General features: G+C 32.3%; 1 pseudogene; it reads right to left on the bottom strand.

The window, feature by feature from the left end:
- Positions 1-2,406: 2,406 nt before the first annotated feature.
- Positions 2,407-4,936, bottom strand: LOC110697031 (annotated as a pseudogene).

The following is a 4,936-nucleotide window of genomic DNA, read 5'->3' on the forward strand; positions in this document are numbered from 1 at the left end:
ATGGAGGATTGATCCTTGTATATCATGAAGATGGTTAGAGCAACAATTAGTGAAGTTCACATTAGGGTACTTCTAAAGAGAAGTTCCTAATAAATATGGAACAAGTATTTAAAGTTATATTATTACTATATTTATTATTATTATTTAATTATGTTAGTTTAAGAACTTTATTTATATACTTCTCTTCGGTTTGATGAAAGTGTGTCGTGTACAGGTTTTTAGGCACGTTCTTGAGAAAGGAACAAGTTCCGGAGTTGGAACAAGGGAAGTCCTTGATCTCTACATGAAATACACTACAGACTAATCGAAGCTAAGGAAGAAAATAGCGAAGTTCAAGTCAAGTGTTTCTTTAGGAGTCTATATACAAGATCCTATGGGAAGCACTAACAATCAACATGTAGAGTAGCATGGAGCATGAAGACAGAAGATATGAGTTTATTTTCTAGGATCCATGTACGTATGTAGAAACTTGAAAGGTATTGGAACTCACGGTACTAAAAGGAACTAGAAAAGGAAGTACAAAATTGATCTTCTCTATAAAAAAAAGCGTTCAATTATATTGAATTCTTATTTGGATATTTTTCCTAAGGAAAATTTTATAAAACAAAGTTTTATTAATGTGAAAAAGTAAATCTATTTTAGAAGAAAAGATTTTATTTAGTTTTTGGAAAATAAACCTAGGATATTATTTTACAAAAGCTTATCTTTTCCTAAAAATATCTTTTATTAACCATGTTGTTTTGACTAGCTATTTTCAGGGAAAATGAGTTGAGATATTTTAGTACTGAATATGCAAAGGAACTTGCAAAAGTTTGTAATTAGAATAAGTCTTCTTATTAAATTTAAGTTGAAAATTATTTTACTAGAAATTACTCTTGTGATTAAATTAATTAAAGAAATGATTTGGAAAATAAATATCTTGGATACCTTATTTTACAAAACGGTTTTTTTTTTCTTCTCCAAGGATTGATTTAAGCACTCCCTATAATTTCTCTCCAAGAAAACAATTTTCAAATGCTTACCCATATGTGACGTTCTTCACTTCATCCCCATGTTCTCCACTATACTGATATTGGTTGTTCCTAAAGTTTAGGAACATTAACTGTTAGTTGTAGAGAATATGGAGGAAGTGGGTATGCTTGGGTACATTATAAATAAGAGGCTTTGTTTTCACTTTCAAATTGTCTGACCTTAGAGAGTCTTTCCAAATGGTCTGGCTTTAGTAAGTCATTCCAAATGGGTCTAACTTAAGTGGAAAAGATTTTCATATAATATATTTTGTTTTCACGTAATTAAGTTAGTACCACAAGTTCCAAGTTTCCAAGAGTTCCAAGTTCCTAATTGTTCTTGAGATTCTATGTATTAAACTTAAATCTATTATTGAGTTGTAATTTGAGAAAAAGATTGAGTTATCTTTTGTAGAGACTTAAAATTGAGTCTTGAGTTTTCAAGCTTCGGGGTTGAAGTTATAGAGAGCATTTGGGGTAGATTTAGGTTCTAAAGGAACTTAAATTTTTATTGAGTTCCTATAGGTTGTAATAGTATTGCCTATATAGTGAAGTCGATTTAGAAAATCCAAATTGGTGGTGGGTTTTCTTCTTGTTGGACGCAAGAAGTTTCCACGCTAAAATCTCTCTTGCACTTTTATTTGTTCCATAGCATTAAAAGTTTTTAATTTCTGCAAAATGTTGGAACACAAGATCCTACACAATTCACCCCCCCCTCTTGTGTGCTCCATCCATATAACAGTCTTCTCGCCCGTGCAACATACATATTATTCAAAAAAAAATTGTAGAGATTAGTGAGGAAATACCAATAGATCATTATGGGTGTAATGTGTAATCGAAAACATGATTAGAGAGATTAAAATTTTGAGACTTTAATTTAAAATAAGGTTTGAAAAAAAACAAAGGTGAAAAGACTAAAATTAAAGAGAGAAAAAGAAAAGGTTGAATTGAAGAGGGAAGATGAAGATGGCGTGTTTAATGAAAGAGTTAAGAAACATAGGGTAATAAAACATTAATATTGCATGTAAGACTGCATGTGACACATTGGGTTGGAAAAGAAGATAAAAAAGTGTAATAGAATGGAGAACTTTTCCGATTTGAGTTTTTAAATACTAAGGGTCTGTTCCGATTTACTGAAAACAACTGAACTAAACTGAACTGAAATGATTGGAGCTGAACTAAACTGATCTGAATTGAACAGAAATTAAGCTGAATAGAACAGGCCCTAAGTATAGATAAATTATGAGGTATCCTATATAATGCCATAAATGTTACTGTAATACATAAATACATTATTACTTTGTATAGTTGTAAATAATTTTGAAAATTAATTCAAATTGCAAGTGTCAAGAATCTAAATAAGAAAGAAACAGAGTAAAGAAAACAAAGAGTTGCATGACAATACATTAATTTGCATTATTTATACCTAATACATGAAAAGAACAATAATTATTTATGATTGAATTTCAATGTTGCATTACATGATACTTCGTATTAAGCATTACATTTATTTTTAACATCAAGAACTAACACATTAATAGTTTAATACAAGCAGTTACGTTTACCACACTAACTATTTGATCAACTCTATGCTGAACTCCCACAATTTCTTAGCCAAGGTGTTATCCTGAGCTAGCTTAGAAGGCTTGGCTAAATCACAGTTATTGAAATATTCACCAGTTATGCCTTTTACTTGTGGATGCAAGGCCACATAACATGTCGTCGCTGCTCCCTGCAACGAACGAGATGGTTTATCATAAAAAGAGACGAAGGAATAACATTGCATACAAGTCTGACCATGTGTGTTTCAAGACACGTACTTGTGGTATATCTTTGGTGAAAAGATATTTAATAGGACTTGAAAGCGTATTAAGAGCTGTTGAATCAAAGCAATGCACAATTAAACCATACCTCCGTCCAAAAACATTTGTCAAGTATACAAGAATTAGCAATAAAAGGTGAAGTATAATACCATCTAGTAATCTGTTACTTTTGACTATATTTGTATAAACATATCCAGGATGAATTGCATTAGCTATTATATCAACCCCATCATCCTGATCAACAAAAGGATTTTCATCAGAATAATCGTAGTGTATTCTGAAAGCTGCAGATCGAGCAGTACAGGATCAGAGAGGCTAATGCATGTCTGAATCGTGTGTACATGATGGATTATTTGTCACGAAATAACATTGAACGCGTTACCTTAAGTTGTTTTGCTAGCTCTCTGACATGCAAGATTTTAGCAAGTTATGATTGACCATATGCAGCAAATCTAGAGTATCTGCATAGATAGTACGATTAGTGGATGAGCGCAATCAAAGATACAACTTAATAATAAATACTTCGTATGTACATAAGATTAAATTCTATGGTTCCCGACCTATGTGATGTTTTTGGAAATTTGCAATACACCTATAACACATTAATTAACCCAAGGGTCGTCTGGAAGAAAGTAATGTGTTACCTTGATGCATCATTGAGTTCATCAAAAAGGATTCCTTTACGATATGTGAATCGATGAAATATCGATGAAACATTAACAATCCTCCCCTGTATACCACTTTCTAGTACCGTGTTTTTCATGATGTCCAACAGCAGATGTGTCAGCAGAAAATGACCTGCAGATTATAACAAGGCAAAAACCATATATAAAATCATGGAAGTTGAGGTGTAATTAGTCTACAAGATGTAGATTGCAATTTTTTCGATTCTTATGGTAGGACTAAACAAGTAAATAGAGGCGAAAGAGGAGAGAAGCAATGGATGCACTGAACATCCACATATTTCTGTTTTAAACCTTCATAACCCCCAAAAAAATTTCTTATACAAGAAAAGCTTGATGTCTGTTTCCTTGTTTCTATTTAGCAAGATTGCTTACCCAAGTAATTTACCGCGAATTGCAGTTCTATGTTGTCTTGGGAGAGAGTAAAAGGGCAGCCCAACACTCCTGCATTGTTTCTAAGAAACAAAGGATATATACTGTTACTAAACTGTACGAATTATCAACTAAGAACCTAATACTGAAGGAAAAAAACATTGAAATCCTTCTTACATTAGAATGTTCAAGGGATTATTAAGGGACTTGAACTCTGATGCAACCTTTCATATTCTTATCCACCATGATAACATGAACACCGCGTAATGCAAGAACTCGTGATATTTCAGCACCAAGGCCACTCGATGCTCCTGCAGATCAGATCAGGTCGTGGTTCAATCGATAAATGGAGTTTTTATTGCATTATTTGTGCAAATGCCATAACTGTCATATAATTAGAAGCTGTAGACCGTATCTTAGAGTAGTAACCAAATAATTTAATTAAAGCAAAATTAAAAATTATCTAAGAAAAAATTACTCGAGCAGTTAAGGGTGTAAAATGGAAAATAGGAAAAGCAAAAAGGAACGAAGAGGGTAAATTACTACGATTGGTATTAATTAAGAGTATTAACAAGAGCGAAAAGAACCTGTGACAATGGCAGTGAGGCCGGTACCATCAATTCCATGTGTAACTTCTTCTGCTGTTGAAGATCCAGAGAATTCACATGAATTTTTTCTTCCAAATAACCACATTTTGATTTATTAATTATTGGTTATTGATTGTTTCTCTTGAGTATTAAGCAAGTAGAAATTGAGGCTGAGATACTCTTGAGTCTTAGCAAGTACCATCGTTTCATTTTAGTTGTCATATTTATGGAATGAAAAAAATAAGGGTATATCAGTTATTAGGATGCTCTCACCTTTTAAATTACTAGAGTGGCTAATGCTCATGTACGTGCCATATCTATTCATATCTGGGAAGTTCTTTCAATTTGAATTTATGTTACAACTTTAGTTATTGGAAACATTAAACAGGGAAAATATGTAAACAAATACTTTTAGAGGTATAAATGTCCACACACTACTCTTAATAGTTAAAAAAAAGAGGCAA

This window comes from Chenopodium quinoa, unplaced genomic scaffold (genome assembly GCF_001683475.1).
Source record: "Chenopodium quinoa cultivar QQ74 unplaced genomic scaffold, ASM168347v1, whole genome shotgun sequence".
Lineage (NCBI taxonomy): Eukaryota > Viridiplantae > Streptophyta > Magnoliopsida > Caryophyllales > Amaranthaceae > Chenopodium > Chenopodium quinoa.